This window comes from Mycteria americana, chromosome 2, assembly GCF_035582795.1.
Source record: "Mycteria americana isolate JAX WOST 10 ecotype Jacksonville Zoo and Gardens chromosome 2, USCA_MyAme_1.0, whole genome shotgun sequence".
Classification (NCBI taxonomy): domain Eukaryota; kingdom Metazoa; phylum Chordata; class Aves; order Ciconiiformes; family Ciconiidae; genus Mycteria; species Mycteria americana.
Window position 1 is genome coordinate 173,507,715 of NC_134366.1, and position 20,059 is coordinate 173,527,773.

The 20,059-nt window shown below is 46.0% G+C and overlaps 2 non-coding genes across 2 annotated transcripts; one reads left to right on the forward strand and one right to left on the reverse strand.

Annotated features, from left to right (window-relative positions):
- The first annotated feature begins 7,691 nt into the window (after nt 1–7,691).
- TRNAF-GAA (transfer RNA phenylalanine (anticodon GAA)) lies at nt 7,692–7,764 on the forward strand. The gene has a single exon. It is a non-coding gene; the product is annotated as a tRNA-Phe (tRNA).
- An 11,974-nt stretch (nt 7,765–19,738) lies between these two features.
- Nucleotides 19,739–19,811, reverse strand: TRNAF-GAA (transfer RNA phenylalanine (anticodon GAA)). Its single transcript has one exon. It is a non-coding gene; the product is annotated as a tRNA-Phe (tRNA).
- Nucleotides 19,812–20,059: the final 248 nt, after the last annotated feature.

Sequence of the window (20,059 nt, forward strand, 5' to 3'; positions counted from 1 at the left end):
GTGGGTGTGCGTGGGAGAAGGAGTGAGTGGGAGCAGGGCAGACAAAAGGGATGAGCGGCGTTTGTGCCACAGATTGGATCTGCCGCACGCTCCTGCCTTTCCCTCACCTGCCTACAAACAGGGAAGGGAGACAGCCTGCCGGGTGAGCTTTGCAAGGGGTGAAAATGGGCCAGGGCAGCACCCCTGAACCATTGCTAAAATAGGGATACTGTGGGCATGGCTCCCCAAATGTGGTGCCTGCCCCGGGGATGCTTACAGCCATCTTTCCCCTTCCCCAGGCTCCGCATCAGGGAGGAGGAGAGGGTGCCTGCGGTGCTGATTTGCTCAGAGCCTGGAAGGCTCTCTGAAGTGATGTTAGTGCTTTGGGAGTTTGTGAAGGAGGGGAAAATCCTGAGATCTGGAGTTTTATGACCCCCCCCCCCCCCGATAAACACATGCAGACCCCTTCTTCCCACCCACCGCTAGCTCTCCAAAATCTTCCTACTCCCTCCCCAAGTTTTGCATGTGATGGATGTGCACCATTTGTCTGCTATGTCAAGTCTTGTGAGGGCGACACAATCTCATCAGGGTACCCCCGTGTTTCTGCCAGAAGTCGTGCAGGAAGCTGACTGAACACCAACCTCCACCTAAAGCTTTAGTTTCAGACACAGGGGGTCTTAAAAGCATGTTTATCACTTACATTATTAACAAGGAGGCTGTCATTGTCCAGAATAGTCATGGGGTAGGGTGCCTTTCCGGGAAGTTGCAGAAAACCACATTCACAACATCTTTCTTTTACCTAGGACATGAATTGTGATTTCTTCACATCTAAAGAGTTCCAACCTCCACATAGCTAACTAGCTCAGAGTCTTCTGCAAGAGCTTTACCATTTTGGATAACTGATCAAACATTCATCAGGCCAGACCAAGGTATAGCTCAGAATATATACCTCAGGCCATGCATCCCATATCTCACAGGAAAGCTAACACCATCTCCCTGCTTCAGTCACACACAAAGCACAGGGATCCCACAAGGAGTGACCGAGCCTTCTCCCGACCCAGAAGTGCCTCCTCAGGTGTTCACCCAGGACACAAGGGTCCAGGCCAAGAAGAGATCTGAATTCACATCATGCAGGCTGGCCACCCCTGTTCACCCACCCTGAGAGTACATTATTTCTTTGCTCAGCCCCATAAACAGAGGGTTTCGCCATCAGGCTCTGTTAGGTCTGGATGAATTTGCATTGTGGCCTGGTAGAGTGCAGAGGAGACCACAGAGTCTCAAAAGGCAATTATCCAAGAGCTGCCAGGTAGGGTCCTGCTCAATCTCTGAAAAGACACCTTCCTCCCCTTAATTTGGGGACTGAACGACCAGCACAGAACTTTTTCCTTCTTCCTTCCTCATCTCCTCTCTCCAAATATTTGTGCAGATTGCCTGTGGCATTTAGAATAGCTAAAATTATCTCAATTAAATATCTCCACTGTTTTCCTTTGTTCTCTTTTTCTTTCTGGCTCTTTCCTTCCAAGCAGCTGGAACACGTTCTTTAGACAGTCTTTAAAAACAAAAGAAAAAAAACCCTACCTCAAACACCCAACAGCTAAGACTCATGTCGCTTCAGTTAGGCTTCATTTAGAAACATGAATGAAATAGATGATGTGAAAAATATGGAAAGACCCGTTGCCCCAGTCTTCATCCATAGGAAACAGGAGAGTAGTCTTACTCACCTAGTCCACCAAAGTCATCCCTTTGTGGATTACAGGTCTACCGGAGCTGTGGGAAAAAGGGCTAAAGGGTTATGCATTGTTTTTTGGGGTACGCTTGAGGTAGGGACATGACAGTGCTGCTGTGCTCTGGGATGTTCCCCCTGCCTGTCCACGTGTTCATCATAACAATATCTGGCCCTTTTTATTGACCCTTCAGCTTTGCAAATTCCCTGCCAATCTGTTCTGGGAGAGAAAATTCCTTCCCAGCATCAAATTTGGCAGCTGCCTCATCCCTGTGCCTGACAGCATGAATCACCAGAGTTAAGTAACAAACCCATTTATACATCAAGATACCATCACTGTCCAAGCAATCATTCTTACACTTTTCAATGTGAAGCTGATTACTGAGGATTCTGCCTATACTCATCTTATTCCCACTCCTTTGTTCCCTAATTTTCCTCCCAATAACTTCTGGATGTTTTGCAAAACAGAGAAAAACTTCAGAAGGGGGCTGGAATGCTAGGCAGAGTCAGAAAATATTTTCCAACCCCTAAGAAGGGTTGTTTACTAGTAATTTTATGAGTTTCTGGGAAACCTCTCAGGGTATCTCACCAAACCCTGTTTGGCAAGAACAAGTGGATTGCTAATGAGGTAGCATGCCACCTGGTTTGTGTATTATTGCCTTACAAATATACCTACATACCCACACACACTGTAATGCACTTGTTATTTTTACAAGGGTTTTTCTTGGTGCTATTTTTCTGCCTTTTTAGTACCCATTTTATTGCTCTGGTCTATTGACAGTTATTAAAAAAGTGATTCCCGAATGCATTTGGTTTATCCTTCTGAAAATGAAGTTTTGATGGGTTGAAATGGCAGTGGGCGATCCATCTTGAAAGAAAGATCTGGGGAAAGCATAGTGCATTGTGAGTTTGTGGAGGCAGAGCGGGATCTGCAAATATTATTAAGCCTAGGAAAAGCAACAGGACTTGTACTCTGAGCATAACTGCAGGATTGCAATATTCAGTAATCGACACAAAACAAAATTGGGCTAAGTCTCTCTTGTGTGCTTAGCTCCAAGACAAAACTCTCAGACTAGGTGTTCTCCTGCTGTCTGGTCAGCCTGGGTCCGTGCAGGACACAACCAAGGAGATGGCCATTGCCCTCTCTTTTCTGCACAGTAGCTGAGGTACCCACATAAAGCTTAGAAAGTTCTGCCTCAAATACCTTCCTTTGCCTGATTGGAAACAAGAATCTGATGAACACGGACCTCTGCTTTTCCAGATTGCTCCCTCCCCCGAGTGAAATACATCCAAAATCTCTCAAGTCTCTTTTTGTATAACAGTGACCAGAGCAAACACTAAAACTTAGTTTTCCCAGCAAAGAGTGATTCAGACTTGGGGAGAACTTAAATACCAGGTCTGGGGTTTGTTCTTGCTATGTCTCCCTGCCAGTGAGTATGTGCGTATTTCACTACAGGGCAGACTGCAAATATCCACCCGGCTCCAGATAATTTCTCTTAGGCGGCAGCAGGACCACAGCCTGCATCCCTCCATCCAAGCACGGGGATACTGCACATAGGGACAGCAGTGCTGTTATTCATAGCCTGGATTCCTAAAAGCCAAACCTTAAATGAAAATTTTAAAGAACTCCTAGTGACACCTCCCCTCCCCCTGAAGAATGGACTAAATCTCAGCATCTTTTAGACATCAGATTTAAGGAGGAAGAAAGAAAGGGCTATGTGACAGGCATAGTTTGGCAGCTGGGTTTCATTAACTCTGTTTTTCAAAGATGCATTTATCTCTCCAGAATAACAATTGAGTTATCTCAGGCCCCATATTCCATCCTTTTTAGTACGTCCCCTCACAGCTATTGCTGTAGGTAGCAAGAACCCACAGTCCCCTTTGTGCCATTATCTCATTCTTTCCCTAACATATTAAACTGCCATCAAAGATGAGGTTTGCAAACATAGTTTGTTGCCTACTGGAGCCTTAAGTTTCAGAGCTATTGCTGCTGCTGTTGCATATTTTGTAGACTTTTTTTTCCAGCAGTCCATTTTTGCTAATGGGCTCACTTGGGGGTCTGTTGAACTGCAGGGAAAATGGAGACAAGCAACCTTCCTGCTGGGAGACCTTTGCAAACCTCAAGGAACCTTTTTCAGAAACAGGAGTTCCATGTTCTTAATGAGATCGTTTTCAGAAAAGTCTGGAAAAAGAGAAAAAAGAGAAAATAGCGACAGCAAAATAGAGATAATCACTAAAAATGCTTTTCAAGCAAACCAGAAGCCCACTCAGTGTAATGAGACAGAAAAATTTCAAGAAACCTAAAGGAGGAACATGTGCTTTATTTGACACATCAGAGCCAAGTCAGTATGTGAAAAGCAATAGCATCTCGACCCTGCAGTTGTCTGTCATTCCCCTGGTGCAGATAGCTGGATTAAGAGCGGAGAAATAGGACAAAATCCCATCAGTGGCATAGTTTGGTGTCAGGAAGTCCGCAATGAAAACAATGACAAATCTGGTGTGCTGAGTTGGGTAGAAAAGGTCACCTCTCTGCACCTATATCTGGTTGATGCATTCACCCCCATTAAAAAAAAGAGTGCACTCAGCAAGGGGTGATGAACCCACTCTGGCTCACAAAAGCCAGCTTCGTGCCTCTTGACATGGCCAGGCACGTCAGCTGTTGGGATAAGCATTCAGTGGTAGCTTTCTGCATGGATGTAATGTGATAATTTTTGAAAGCTGCAGCTGGCTGATGCCAGATGGATATTTTAAAAACCACAGGCAGATCAGCCTTGAGTGATAGGAAAACTGGAAGAATGGGAGGAGGGAAGGTGGGGACAGAGGGATCTCCTGTCATCTGTTTGACATGACCAAAGCCTCAAACACCTGTGTGGGAGTGGTAGATCAAACAGTTGGTTGATGGCATGAAATGACACCTCCAGCACATCTCTGCCCATCATGCCAACGTGGTTTAACAGGCTGACACTTTCCTGATGTCTCAAGAAGCCACAGCATGAGTACAGGGAGGTGCCAGAGAAGATGTACAAAAGAACATCTAGCTAAAAACCCAATCTGCAACATTTTCCATGAGTTAATGCCTACAGAATAGTACCATAATAGAAAAAAGAAGGTAGTGTTATATCACCAGATACTCTCCTAATCTCCAGAGATTTGTGGCTCAGGCACGGCATGAACCAAAGCAGGTAGTTTCATATTTGCACGCTCTTCATGGAGTTTTTTCTTTCCATTAATCTGCTCAGTCACCTTTTGAATGTTTGTAGGCTTCGGGGATCTGTAATATCCTACAGCAGGGAGTTGCACAGATAACCAGATATTGTGTGAAGAAATGCCTCCTTTTCCTTTGTTCTGAGCTTGGCACTTGCTCGTTTCAACTGTTAACCCTTCATCAGAAGACACAATAACCCATCAACCCCTAATTACTTCTCTCTACGTCCTATAATATCTTTCCTTTTGCCCTTTCTTTTTCCAGACTGAATAAACAAGGTTTACACAGCCATTCCCTGTGTGGAAGTGACTTTATCACCCCTTTCCACTGGTTAGGTTTTTTTCACATCCTTCCTGGGATCGGGACACCAAAAGAAAACAGACAGTATTCAAGATGTGAATGAAACAGGAGTTTTTGCAGGGGGAATGAGGACAGGTGAGAGAGGACAACAGGGAACTTTGAGTATGGGGAGCCCACACCCTACAGACCCCCTGGTGCAAAGGACGCACAAGTGACCTGAGGAAACCACCAAAAGGAAATCAAAGGTGAAGTACAAGGCTATGTATTAGAAAGTTTCTGGCACAGGGGGACAAAGTGGGGACAGAGATGGAAACAGGGACAGTCTCACTGAGGGAAATAAGTGTCACGGGGACAGGGTATTTTTCCAGCAGGCGATCACAATGGCTATGTGTCTCTCTTTCATGACAGTGGATAGGCTGTCAAAGCAGTTTTCCCAAATCTCTGCATTTGCATAGTGCAACACTGAGCTGGACATGTGTGTGGTAGGGAGAGGTGTCCATAGCTCTGGTTCAAAAAAGCAGCATCTGCTAAAAGCCGTCATTTTGACCTGCCCACAGGGCAGCTAGAGCAGTCATCCCAACTTCACTCCTCCTTTCACTTCATTCATTCCCCTTAGCAGAGCTGCCTATGGAGCTCCAGCCCCTAGGTCTGAAATGAGCCAGAACGACAGGTTTAATTTCTTTCTCTTTGATGAAGGAAAGTCTAAGCTTCCAACTTCTTCCATCTGACCTGTTAAATTGGCAACACAAGTCTTCCTTCCGACAACTTTGCTCAAAGACTTTTAGTTGTAATATTTTACCATCTGAATAAGCCAACTTCCCAGCAAGTCAGCTTGTCAAGTTTCTAATTTAACTGCAATGTAGCACTTCCTTCAAGGCTGGTTCTTTATCAGATCCTTCACTTCATCGTTTCCACCAGCACTGCTAGCATTTGCAAAGTGGTAGCGTAGCTCATCTTTCAGTAGGAATTTTGTACCCAGCTGAAGCTTGAGTATTTCCAGCAAGGCAGAGTGGGTTGTCAAATACCGTTCTCATGTTGGGATCATTTCTTCCTGTCTGAGGAAAGCTGGTGAGAAACAGAAATGCTTTGGTTTCTGCAGTCACTTTCCTTGACAAGGAGAAAGCTGGTGAAGCAAAAATGGGGCAGCTGGAAGGGCAGAGCTAAGTCATGGATGAGTCAGGCTTCCACACAAGCTGACCATGCAGGTCTTCCTTTCCTAGGGAGAAACCTGCAGATGACTCCTTGTCACCCATTCACTTACAGCCAACAGGGCATGGATGATGTAGGCTCTATGGAGTGACAGCTTAGTCCAGCCTCTGAGAAAATCTGCTTGGAGGGGTGCTACCATTGGAAATGTAGCTGTAAGAAGTATTCCTATCTAGTGCATTTATCCACCAGAGCCATTCTTATTCAACGATCTTTAATAATTGTTCACCTTAGTCTCTGATAGTTGATGTTTGGACCAGGTGTTTAAACATAGGCTTAAGCATTGTTGATAGATCCAGAGACAGATGCTGAACAACCAGGTGGAGATGTTCCTTCCAGCTTCTTGAATATGGCTCAAGGGGAATGGACTGCAGCCACACTCACGTGATCTCCTGTGGAGCATCTCCCATGGAGCATCTTCCTGTGCCATTTTTCAGAGACAGAGAACTGGACAAGATGGACCATTAATCTGACCTAGGAGGGCACATTTTATGTTCCTAGGTGCCTGGTGCTTTTTAAGAGGTCCAGGAGCATTCAAGCCATCGTCAAAAGGCTGAAAGATCTGAGATGGGTCATGAAGAAAGCCTACAGTCCTCTGGAGTAGGAGCTGTGGGACAGCTGGGGTAGCCTAAGGTATCACAAATAGTACTCAGTGTGTACATTTAGGCAACCTGAATGGAGTTCCTGTGGTGGGATTTTATTTGAGATGAAAGGCATGGTTCAATTGCCTGCAGGACAATAGGCAGGTCAAACTCCACCCAAACCCCAAAGGCTTTAGGGCTTTTCCAACTCTAGGTGTCACTAGTCCCTGGATGTTTTATTTGTAGGGGCACTGCGTCTGCATAGCAGACTAAGAAGGGAGGCTGGGACAGTAGTGAACTCAGGGGAAACAACTACAATGTCAAGAAAAAAATCACAAGAGAGTGTCTCTGCTGTATTCTCCCAGCTCCTAGCTGAAGAAAGGTTTTAGGGCAACCTGTGTGTAACACTTTCTAATGAAACTCACTTTCTGCATTTCTCTCATTGCTTCTGAAACTCTTTGTGATTCAGCCATGCACAACGTCCCATGGAGTGCCTGGAGAGGAGAAGGCTCAGAACAATCTTATCAATGTATATGAGTATCTGAAGGGAGGACGTAAAGAAGATGGAGTGAGGCTTTTCTTGGTGGTGTCCAGTGACAGGACAAGAGTCAAGTGTCCACCAAGCCAGTGTGAACAATAAAGGTCTGAAAGTTAATTACATTCCAACAGGTTTTGTGAAAATTAGTGCCACAGCAGGGCTGAAGTAGCTCAGTTGGGAGAGCGTTAGACTGAAGATCTAAAGGTCCCTGGTTCAATCCCGGGCTTCAGCAGTGTTTTCCTGTAGGTTTTTTGTGCCTAATGCTGGGCTCTTCAGTACAAGAGAGATATGGAGCTACTGAAGAGACTCCAGTAAAAGGTCGTGAAGATGATGAAGGGACTGGAACATCTCTCCTATGAGGAAAGGCTGAGAGAGTTGTTCAGCCTGGAGAAGAAAAGTAGCAGGGGATATCCTATCAATGTATATGAGTACCTGAAGGGAGGGTGCAAAGAGGACAGAGCTAGGGTCTTTTCAGTGGTCCCCAGTGACAGGACAAGGGGCAATGGGCACAAAATGCAACACAGGAGATTCCCTCTGAACATCAGGAAATATTTTTTACTGTGATGGTGACTGAGCACTGGCACAGGTTGCTCAGAGAGGTTGTGGAGTCTTCATCCTTGTGGATATTCAAAAGCTGCCTGGACATGGTCCTGGGCAACTGGCTGTTGGTGTCCTTGCTTGAGCAGGGGGTTGGACCAGGTGACCTCCAGAGGTCCCTTCCAACCTCAACCATTCTGAGTCTATGAAACAGGGACATAGATTTACAGTTCAAGAGCTTCAGCAAAAATAGTGATAAAAGGTGGGGTTTTTTGTTGTTCACACAACCTTCAACTGCCTGTTCCTAGTCCTATGTCATGGAGTGCCCCATAAAGAGGTAGCAATGTTGACCAACTGGTGTATGGGGCCATGCAGGAAATCAAAAGTCTGATTTAGGAAAAGGAAAAATACCCTGTCAAAAAGAGTTAATTTTAGTCTGCATCACAACTGGCCTTGAAGCAATTCCTCTCCCTAAAATTTGTCTTTTTCCAGGCTGAAGAGTTTCGGTGTATCTACCTGTTGCTTATAGAGAAACAGCTCCAGACCTCTGATGAAGCTTCCTACTCTTTCTTGAACCTTTTCTGTTCTTACGCTGACCTTTATAAAATGATAGTGTTCAATGTGTAGGCACCCCAAAGAGTTCTATGACTGAGTAACTGTGGTTTGTGTTTTGTTCTCCAACCCTTTCTGACTAATTCCTGACCTGTGGAGTCCTTCAGGCAAACAGCAGAGACAAGATCTGAATTGCCAGTTCATCTCCCAAAAAAAGAAGTGAGAAGCAGTGAACCTTTGACTATTGATTTCTCAAAGATCAACCCCAATACTCATCCGGTCTCTCCTCTATAATAGGGCAGAGACCTCTTTTTTCTCCTTTTCATTCTGGCGGTGCTCTTTAATCTCTGGATGTAACTCTATCAGATCCTGCAGTACTTCCAGGAGATGACTTCCCTGATCAAGATGTGCATAACGACTTGTGCGTAAGTCAATGACATCATGACCTGCTTAAGGCTTGAAGAGACACCATAGGTACTGCTGGGAAAATGCCTCTATCAACAGCCACCACCCACTAGCAGTAGGGCCAGAACATGCATTGCCCTCCTGCATAGCTCAGGAATTATAAGTTGCTCACCCATCACTGCAAACCTGACGTACTCAGGCAGGATCCTCTGGCTCAAGGATGCACCAAGTAGAAAACACCTTCCCTTTGACCCTTTACTCCTACTGTCTACGTCTTCATCTAAATTGGGAATGAGTTTCCTGGTCCCCAAACTGGATAAGTGTAGGTCAGAACCCCCTGCACGCTTCATGTGCAGGATTAAATTATATAAAATTTGGTATATGCCTGGGCCCTCATTTTCTTATGAAAACAGACCTCAGGCAGTTGTATATGTACATCCCAGGCATTGCTCTCAGCTTTAAGAACAGCTTACACACTGTGGCTATGCTGAACTGCTCTGACCTTGTCTACCACACTGGAGAAATGCAGCCTTGGGTCCTAAGGGCAGCAGCAAATCAGATACCAGATGCACAGATAGTGAGTCAGAGAGCAGTGGGATGGCACAGGTTTAACGTTCAAGCAGTCCTGCTAAACAATATTTTGACCTGGTGCTAGACTCATGGTTTAACAAGCGTGCTGGAAGGCTAAGTAAGGTCAGCGCTTGGGCTTGATCATTGCCCTGTGCTCCTGCACACTGCTTAAATGTGCCAACTCGTGCTCTCCCAGGCAATGTCCAGATACAGTTCAGGGGATAACAGGGGGCAGGAACCATTCCCAAGAGGTGATTTGGACATAACGAATCTATTTCTGATAAGGTGGTGGGGGAAAGAGATTTTAGCACCATGATAGGTGTGCCCTACCAGATGGCCTTAGTCCCATCAAGCAGGACAGACCAGTTGTCTTTGCTTTCGGCACTATAACTCTCCCTGAAGAGGGCTTGGTGTTTCCATCACTTGGTGGGCCACCAGCACCCTTATCTCAGGCAGTCTAGAGGGTCTGCCACAATGAAGATAAGATAAGCATTTGGAGTAGAGCTTTATTATGGATTGCTGAACAGATAAACCACAGCCAGCTGAGGAAATCCCTGAACTTAAAACAGTCAATAGGGCTGGAAGAGATTTTTGGGGGAATATCATGTGCATTTGCCCTGTTCTTACTCCTTCCTGGGTTCATGGACAGTACTGGAGGATGCGTGACCTAAGCTGGCACTGTTGTTCACGTGGAGGTGCTAGTGACTGCTTGGCTTGCTCACCTCTAACACGGCTGCAGTCCAGCACAAGGAGGTAGCTGCAATCAAATTGCTTTGAAGCCTGATCCACAGCTGTGGGAAGGCAAAGGAAAGGCTCCCACTGATGCAATCAGGCCCTCAAGTTCACACTGCAGGACATAAAGAAATCCCCAGAGACCATAATGCAGTGACGCCAGAAGTGATGAGAGCAGCTTATTTTCCGGCTCCTTCTCCCGACGACCTGGTCCCCTCCTGGCTGAAACAGCTTTGACTCAAGCCTCAGTGGCAAAAGTTGCCAAGGTTCCTTGTGTTTGGCTCAAAGAAGGGTTAAAAGCGGCCCCGCGCTCTGTGGTGCTTGCTCACCGGGAGGCGGCGAGGGAAGGTGCAGGATGAATAATGGTGGTGGGAGGCAGGCAGCGTGGGGGCGGCTGCCCTGCCAGCACCTTCACCCAGCCCACACACATGGACTGGGAGGAGGGAGAGCTCCCTCCTCTCACCGCCGTTCATGTCCCTTCGGAACCGGGGCCCCCACATTGATCAATCAGCGCATGTCAAACCCCGATAATCGCCTCTTCCTGAGCCTCAGCACAGCGCTGCTCCAGCCCGCAGCTCTCCCCCACAAATGCTCGCAGCTCTGCCAGTGCCCTTCAGCTCTGATTTTCTGCTTTTTCTAGTGATTTCTGCCTTTCTCTTAATCGCTTCAGTCCCAATTTGCTGCTGCTGTCTTTCTCCCCTATTCTTGTGACACCTCTCTCCACCTTTCCCACTGAGAGCGCGCTGGCATGGATCGGTCTGCACACATCCACCCTGACCGCACAGCACCAGAGCTGTATCTCACTGCTGCTGAGATGAGAGAGCCTGCACTGAAACATCAGTAAATGGGAAATCCTCAGCAGGAGCTTAAAACCCTTTCCTCCAGAGAAAAAAAAAAAAAAAAAGGTACATAGGAAAAAAACCCTGCAAGGCATGTGGTCACTGTAGGAGCATGACTGGGTCTATTTTTTAGTACGCCTGGGAAAGTTCCCACTGAAAGTACTGAATGCAGATCACACCAGGGGTTACTGCATATGCAGTGCTTGCTTGGTTGTGTTTTATGAGGTCTGACAGAAGACCCCAGACCTCTGATTTTTAGTCACTGTGGATCACTGCTGCAGTGTCAATATAGCTGCCCTGATGAAAAGATCATGGGGTGAGGCATGCATGGTCCCAGCATCACCTTCTCTATTTTGCTGATTGTTTTTGTGATAGTTTGCGTTCCTATGGAGTTCTTCTGCTATTGCTTTCTTTTTATGTTCTTGTAGGACCTACTGTAATATATGGGCTAATTGGACTGCATGTCTGCTTTGTCCTTTGCTCTGCAAATGCCTAGCTTGAGGACAAGGCAATTCTTTTATTCATGCCTCAGTTTCACCCATCAGAAAATTGGGCAAAGTACTCCAGAGCTGCTTTGAAAAGTGCTCTGAGATCTGACGGAGAGAGCTAGCCATGACAGAGACAGACAACACACACAGACAATAAAAGATATTGCCAGCTCTAAAGATTAATTTTCTAAATTACATGGCAGCTACAAGATGAGGAAAAGAAAGGATTATTATTTGCACGCCATGGGAGCAATAATCCTGCGATTACTACTCCAAGCATAAAGACATTAAGGCTTGGTTTGTGCTGCAGTGCAGAGCTCTTGGAGGTGTAGCAGTACTATGCCATGAACAGAAGCTTGTGTGCGGTCGTAAAGGTAACACACGCTTTTGTGCAACTGTGTAGAGTCCAGACTGTGATGAAGACCACCTGTGCTCGTATTGAGATGCACCCTGCAGTCCTTGAAGCAGTGGGTGCGCAGAAGCTGCCATCCAGACCCTATGACAGCAGATTAGTTCTGTGGGTGTTCAGCCCTGCCCTTTCTCAGCCCATCTGAGCCAGTGAGGTTGGCCTCTGACATCTTGGCAGCTGAAATTTGAATCATGCTCTGAGGCACCAACTCTCCCCATTGACTTTAGAAGGAGCCTAGGGTAACCGAGGTCTTTCCTGCATTAAATACCTAAAACTGAGGAGAAGTTCTGCCCCAAGGAGCCTTGGGCAGCGGTCCATGACCTGGGAGCCAACTCTTCACCATCCGTTGGGGAGTCCAGCTGTTCCTAAGAGCTCAGCTGAACTGTCAGCTTTTCCAAAAACTGAGCTTAGAGCTACAAAGCCATCCCTGCCTGCCTTTTGCAGTGGGAGCTGCTTGGATTTTGAAAGGCACAGCGTCCTAGTTCACCTGGTGAACTTGATGTTGTGCATGACTTATACATTGTTGGTCTAGATAGCGGATATGAGGATCAGGGCAGTTCTTCCATTCAGGATGTCCTAAAATAGGGTTTGATCATGTGCCATACAAAAAAAAAAAAAAAAAAGGAGAAAGACAGAAATTCCTTTTTCAGATGCAGCAACTGTCCAGGACCTGCTCTGAACACTGAACGCTAAAACTGGAGAGTAACAAAATGTTTTTTGGATCCAGCTCAGTTCCTTAGAGGTACTAAAGTAAATAGACAGTCAAAGTACCTTTGAAGGGTCTTGGCTTTAGTATCTATGGCTGATTAATTAATTGCAATTTAGATTGTTTTTTGGGCTGTTAAGTGTTTGGGCTGTTAACTTCTGGGGCAACGGGCTATCCTTTATTTTCGGTTTGAATAGCGAAGTCTAATTTTATTTGTGACTGCAGGGTGTTAGTGGAGGAAAAGGAAAGAACATGAAGCACTGCTCATTACGAGTGGAAGTAGGCTATTTAAATATGCAAACTGTGTTCAAAAAAGCCCAGAGAAAGAGGGCTGTGGAGCTCCTGCTGTCGCTTATGAGATACGGAGATTTTTTCATCTCCCTGCCCCGGGTGGGATTCAGTCTGGGGCAAGAGTGAATACTCTTCTGTCAGCCTTTGGGAGCACCCAGGAGGTGACAGACTGGGGAGAGTTTGGTAGTCCATGCAGAAGGGTGGGTGGATTTCAGTTTGGTTCCCAACAAGCATTTGCAGCACAGAAAACATCCTCGGCAAAGCTCTGCAAATTCAAGAAAGTAGTTAATGTAAAAAGTACAAGAATCAAGTACAGGAGTGATTTTAATTACTAGATAGTATGTAAGGCTTTAAACTACACTTATATCATCTTTTTAAGCTACTTGACTTGTGCCACATGGGTTGGAAACTTCTCTTTTGCTTCGGTCTGAGGAAATTCAACCATGGCCTATAATCCCTCATTATAAGCAATTGGAAATGTCTAGAAGAAAGCCTGCCCTGCTGAGTTTTTTCATGGAAAAAAAAAAGCAGAACTGGGACCACTGCAAGTCCCAGGCAAGCAGAAAACAGATAAAATTAAAAATGAACAGACAGTAGAAACAAATGCAAAAACATCTTTCTAATGCGCAGTTTCACTGGCCATGGTCAGAAGATGCTGGACAGGTCTCTCATCCCCCAGGGATTTTGGTGGAGTTGATTCCAGGCTCCCAGTTCTTTCACCCTGACACGGGGAAACTCCTCGAGTCATTTTGAGTCAGTGTCTCTGCCTCCGATATTTTCATGCCAGCCTGGTTACGTGGGTGATTCTCTGCTCTAGTTTTCAAGCAGAAGTTCTCACAAATTGACAGAGGAGGCTTTGGCACCTCCGCATGAGGAGTGAGAGAGAAGGAGAGAGAGAGAGAAGTACATGGAGGAGGAGGAGAAATGAAATGGGCTTTTGAAAACCATAAAATTAGCATAGAAAACAGCGGCAGCTTTTCTTTACTCGGACCGAGTGAGAGGCAGTAGAGTTGCCTGCTGATTTTAAAGCCACCCCATTACAGATCCTGATGGGTGGCCACAGATGTGCTGAATTGCCTGTTGCTTGAGGGAAGCTAGTTTTGCAGCTACAGCGCCAGCCTGAAAGCTTGCAAAGCAGAGTTCAGACTTTACCTTGGCTACAGATTTGCCATACAAGCTCCCTAGTGTTGGAGCCAATAAGAAAAAAAAAAAAAAGGCAAGCATATGTGGATAAAACCAGGACTAGAAGGCTTGCAAAGCCCTTGAAAGTGCGGGTTTTTTTTCAACCCAAGGATTTTTAGGCCTTAAGGTCTCAAATCATCACCTCTAGCTTTAAACATTCAACTGAAGTTTCTAAGTTAAGAGCTCTTTTTTTTCCTGACCTCTCAGTATAGTCAGTAGAGGTAAAAATCAGCTCCTTTGTAATTTCAGTTCTTCCCTGGGGAAAGATCTGTTAGCTCAGGGTTTGGAGAGGCAGTCAGCTTTCCCCCCTAAATAGATTAGCACCTCTCAGCTGCTTGGTATTTCTGGAGCAAATGTGAGGTACCCACACACAACCTTAGCCCTACCATGTGCTCAGGCAACACAAATTACCTTGTATTTGTTACAGACCGCAATTCATAGGCACACAGCTCTTGCAGCTCAACTCAAGTGTTAGAGCACTTGGCTTGTAAGGTTTGCATAATTGTACCTACACTACCCTTAGGAAAGGGTCTTAGCATCTAGGAAATATAAATCCTGAGCCTCTGATAGCTCTCTGGAACTGAAGTCACTCCAGGAGATGAGCTTCTAAAGCCAGACTTTCAGCTCTCTTGATCCTGGCCAGCACCAGCCATTGAGTCTGCAACAGGACAGAGAGAGCATTTGTTTCTAGCTCAGGACTAAGTCCTTACCAAATTCATGGATGGCATGTGGTCACCCAAGAAGATAAGGGAGCTTTTATTTCCTCAAGTCTTCTCAGCTGTGGTTGGCTGAGAAGTGGCAGTACAGAAAATCTTTTTCCTGCCAGCCCTGTAAAGGTTCCTGCGTTGGTGCGCGACAGGGGAAACACAGTGACACAGTACAGCAGGAGCCTGGAGCTGCATGCTAGGACCTTCCCAAAGATTTTTTTCCAGGGGAGCAGGACCCGACATCAAGAGATCATACCTCTAGAAACATACAAACAGCTTGTGCATGTGCTAATAAGGAATCCAATTGACACATGTAGGAATGAGGTGCCAGCATCCCTGGCATGACCTGTGAGAACCTCAGCTATGAGTGGTGGGAAGTGAGCCATGACTTCCCCAGGTGGGTCAAACATGTCCTCTTGGAGGAGACAAAACATAAACAAGGCAAAAAAATGAGATGGGAGATGTCATGAGAAGGAGGCAAAACACTGCAGACATCTCAACACCTGCAAATATGCCTATAGCCATCTGCAGCATTAATCCCCCAGCACTGCTGGGGGATTGTCCCATCCCAGAGCTGGCGGCAGTCTAGATAAATAGTTAAAAGATGCTCTTACACACTGTAGCCAAGTCAAGCAGTGTTTGCAAATGTGGAAGAGAGATTTCCTGAGGAATATGCGATAGATTTTTTAATCTAAATGAGCTAAACATTCTGGATGATCCGTTCCCCTCTATAGCACATTGGTAAGGATGCTATCACACCTCTTTGAGCCCCCCTTGCCTCTCCCTTCTCCCATCTTACATACTCCCAGATCAGGTTCAGTCCAGAAAGTCCCTCTCAAAATGCAGCCACGGTATTTCACAGGATCCCCCGTCCTCCTCTCACCTCCTCCAGGGAGAGCTTGCTTTCCCCTCCAGGTGAACTTTTCCCTTGCTGCCGTTCAGACTGGCTCCCTCTCGCAGGTGGGTGTACTCAGCCTGGAGCTGGCAGGCCAGCCGAGCTGCGGGGGCGGGCAGCACAGACAGCGAGCAAGTCAGTGCTCTAGAAATGTGTTACTAGTTATTCCTATTCCCTGCTGAAGGGTTGCTGCTGTCACTCCCAGGGACCACAACTTCTCTCCCATGTCCACCCCCACCCCGTGGCAGCCACCTTTGCCAGCTCATTTTATTGTTGTGGGGGACAGGAGAAGAACAGTTGGAAAGGGGTGGAGGACAGTCCAATGTAGAGTTGAAGAAAAGCTGAAAATGAGATTATGGATCTTTTTCCCTCCCTGCCATGTCTTTTCATGAAACTGCTCGCTTTTAATGAAGCTTTCCAGAGGCTAGTCTGAGAGCAGACCAACTACACCCATACACAGCCTGTCCAGTGAGCATGCACATAACTGGGATTCGAGTGAATGTGGGTCTCTATGTGAATACAGGAAGGGAAGAAAGAGGCCCTTAAATCAGTTCAACTTGGTGGAGATTGGCTTGGAGGCACCTCTCTCTTGTCCCTACTTCCATGTGATGGCCACTTCTCTTGCCAAAATGAGCAAGGGCACCAGAATTATCTGCAACCAGTAACAGACTCCATCAACCAACAATGATCAAGAAAGAGTTTTAACTGTTTTAGGCAAAATCTGCGTGGACAGATGTATCAGGGTTATTAAACATGGTAACACCGAGGCAACTGACAGCTGAAGATGTCTCAGCACCTCTAGTTTTGGCAGCTGGTATAACCAAAGGAAAGGTTGTTCCATAGCTCCCTATATCAGAGATTTTCTCAAACCACCCTCTGCTGATTGACCCACGGTTTGATGGACCTCTGGCCATCCATTCCACTCCTGTGGAGTCAAAGTTGTCTCTTTTAATGTTTTGTTATCAATTGGAGAGCTGGAATGGCTGGAGAACAAAACTGCAAAAAGAGCTTGCTCCCTAGTGAATAATGCGACCGAGTGTTGTTTCTCACTTTGCCCTCCCTAGAAATAACTAGCTGGAGGTGAAGGGCAAGGTCAGAGCTACCTCCTTCCCTATTCCACTTGCTTACGGGATCTGACTCCCTCCTGACAGGTGGTTTGAGCCAGAATTATACCTATTCTGTAGGGATGGAGATCCCTTGATGTAACCCACACTTCCATCCCATGTCACTGCCTACCATGGTCATGGGCTGATGCCAGCGAGAGTCAGGCATGTTAGTTTCTTCTAAGTAAGACTGAGAATTTATAGACAATAACATCCCACATTGGTCCTACCTTCCTATATCTCCTATGCCTGTTGTTGTTCTCTAAATCCTTCATCTTTGTCATGACGGGTTGATGACATGGCAGTCTTCACATGACATTAATTAGTTTATGGATGACGGTACCACTGGATGCTTAAAGGTAAGCAAGCAGTGTCCAAGGGGAACTTTGGGCTACAATCTCAAAAGCAAAGAGGAATACAACAACTCCAAAAGTAGGCTAAAACCTAGGTGTTTCCCTGGGTTTTGTGGCTTATACAAGATCTCAGCTTTTCTTTAAAAAAATTTAAAAAAATTACTCAGGGAAGGAGAATGGAGAAGAGAAGGTTTTGATTCATCATGCCTTCTTCATCCACTTTGTTATGTCTAATGAAACCTGAGTATCCTCAGTGTGACCAGCCACTGTGGCAACAGAGACGTTGTGCAGCAAAATGAAAATTAGGGATGGGAAGGTGGTTCCCAGCCACCGCGTGTTGTAAAACCCTTCCTGGAATACCCACTCCAAGACTTCTCTGGCAGCTGTTGCCCTTCCTGAAGGACAGGAAAGAGCTCACTGAGAGCTGCTGTATACTGACTGGTAGAAAACTTTGAATTTACAGCTAGCACACATCCTTAACCAGCTTAAACACATGCCTTATAATGCTGCCTTCTAGCTCAACCACATATTCTTCATCCTTGGTGTTTATCTCCTCCAGATACACACAGACAATACTCAATCTCTCCTAGCCTTTGCCATGATAAGCAAAATGTTCCAAGTTTTTCTCATCTCCATTTATGTGATAGACTCCCTTTCCAGATGAATCCCAAAGTCCCTCTTGGCCATTTACAATGGTCTGTATCAGTGATGACCCAGGCTTCTGTAGTCTCTTACATCAACTCCAGTCTGTCATCCTCTTTCCTACACTATTTCCTCATTATTTACTTCATCTTTCGCTGTTCTTCTGAGATGAGCTGTCCTCTTCTTTCTTATCACCCCCCCCTTGGACCAACTTTGAGGTAAATTCACCTGAAAGTCATAGGAGTTCCTAAGGAACAGTCTCCTGAGCACAGCTCAATGACGCTGATGCCAGCATTATGAAGGCTGTGTTTTCCTGGATAGCATGACTGTTCATAGCTCTTGCAAATAAAAGGAATTAGAGAAAAAGAGGACTTGAGAGGTGTGTGAGTAATACAGCATCATCCGTGGGGACACGTGCTGGGATAACACACAAAAACAAGCTGAGAACACAGAGTACTTTCACCTGCAAGTTAACTCTTATCACACTTGGGGAAGGCAAGGGAAGGCAGGCGTCACTGCTACAGCTAGGGAAACTGAGGCACAGCGATGCAATTTGCACAGATCCTTCAGCTGGTTTGATGGAGAGCCTAAGCTAAGGCTACTTAGGCTTTGTTGTGGGTTGCAGCTGTCTGAATTATGCAATAAAGCTTAATTTAATTGCATAATAGGAAGACAAGACTATGAACTCCACCGATTACCTGGTAAAAAGACCCAGAGCAATTGGGTGTTCCAGTGCATTTGGACCTGTCCATGATGTCCCCAACTTGGCTCTTCCTCACCTCATTGCTCTTGCCCTCATTAACAGCCAACATCCCAGTGAAGCCTCTTCCCTTTCTTGTAGCCATTGTAGTATTGGCTCTAGGTCTTCTGTGGGGCTGCCCTTGAGTCTGCTCCAGGACCACCTGACCAAGGCTGAACACCAAGAGCACTCTGCTACCCAAGGACATAGTCACAGCAAAGTGATCTCCATTTGCACAGAGCTGGCATCCGTTCCACCCGCTGACTTTCCCACCTCCAAAGAAGGCTGTAGCTCAGCGAGGGGAACAAACATACCATAGAAGAGAAGCAATCTCTGCCAAGCGCTGCAGAAATGGGACACAGATGGTGTCTTAAATGAGAACGGAAGTTTATTTGGGGGCTCTGCGCGTGACGTAGTGTTGCAGATCTTGCAACAGATGACAGACACTAGGATTTCAGAGCGGGTGATGAGATAATTTTGAAGCAGTCTCTGTCCACAGAGCTATTAGCTTATCTGAAAAAGGGAAAAAGTTGAACTCAATAAACGGTTCTGTAAGGATAGGAATGTATAAACCTGCTTTTATTTATATGTCTTCTGATACCCTAATCTTAATCACAGCTGTTTGTTGACTCGTTGGTCAGCCTGTAGGGTTGTGTTGATTGGCCAGGTGGCCACTACTAATGGAAATACATGAGGATGACATTAGCCTTGCTTTTCCCTGTTGTAGACATAAACTTGAGTCTTTCTCCACTACACACAGAATGGTTGGAAGGGACCTCTGGAGGTCATCTGATCCAACACCCTTGCTGTATCAGGGCCACCTAGAGCCAGTTGCCCACAACCACATCCAGGTGGCTTTTGAATATTTCTAAGAATGGAGACTCCACAACCTCTCAGGACAACCAGTCCCAGGTCTCTCATCCTTTCCTCGTATGAGAGATGTTCCAGTTCCTTCATCATCTTCATGGCCTTTTGCTGGAGTCTCTTCAGTAGCTCCATATCTCTCTTGTACTGAAGAGCCCAGCATTAGGCACAAAAAAACTACAGGAAAACACTTGCTGAAGCCCAGGATTGAACCAGGGACCTTTAGATCTTCAGTCTAACGCTCTCCCAGCTGAGCTACTTCAGCCCTGCTGTGGCACTAATTTTCACAAAACCTGTTGGAACGTAATTGCATTTCAACCTTTTCAGACAAGGTTAGCTGACATTAGCTTGTGAGTCAAAGCTGTTGTTTGCAGGGAACAGGATACAGACAGGCTGGGCTCAAAAGCAGTGGTCCAACCATCTGCACCAACACAGGCTCCTTGCCAATGTACATCACCTCTGTGTATGTGTATGACTTTAACAATAGCATGACTCTGGAGGATGTAGAGAAGT